The following is a 560-nucleotide window of genomic DNA, read 5'->3' as shown; positions in this document are numbered from 1 at the left end:
GGGCGCCCAGAGGGGGGGCAAGACGGGGCATTTGCCCCACCCTGGAAAAAATTAATTGAACAGTTAATAACAAAGTTTGCAATTGAACAACTGCGAAGTCTTTGGTTTTTATTTAATAATGACTAAAGTGTGTATAATTCTGACATACCTATTTTATTGTTTGCTAAAAATACATTTTTAACATACGTTTTGGTGTTAGATTTTATTATGCCCGCCCCCTGATAAATTTCCTGCGAGCGCCCATGATGACAACATTATACCATCCGAATAACAATATGAATCTGTTTCGTATACTACAATACATTTTCTATATAAGAATATGTATGTACAAACTAAAAATGATGTGTGAGAAGATTCGAAAATCATCGAGGTTCTCGCTCATAAAATATAATATTTACTTGAAGCTTAAATATTTTTAGAAGACATTCATTCATGTCCAAGATTCAAAATATCTAATTTTAAAAGCAAAAAAAATTATGTCGTGTATAGTTTCGTAGGAAAAATAATTAACTGCTTAAATGCGAGTATTTACCATTTAGCAATGGAAAATAAAGTTAATA

This window comes from Sipha flava, unplaced genomic scaffold, assembly GCF_003268045.1.
Source record: "Sipha flava isolate LNK unplaced genomic scaffold, YSA_version1 38_pilon_pilon, whole genome shotgun sequence".
In the NCBI taxonomy this organism is placed as follows: domain Eukaryota; kingdom Metazoa; phylum Arthropoda; class Insecta; order Hemiptera; family Aphididae; genus Sipha; species Sipha flava.
This window is presented reverse-complemented; position numbering follows the sequence as displayed.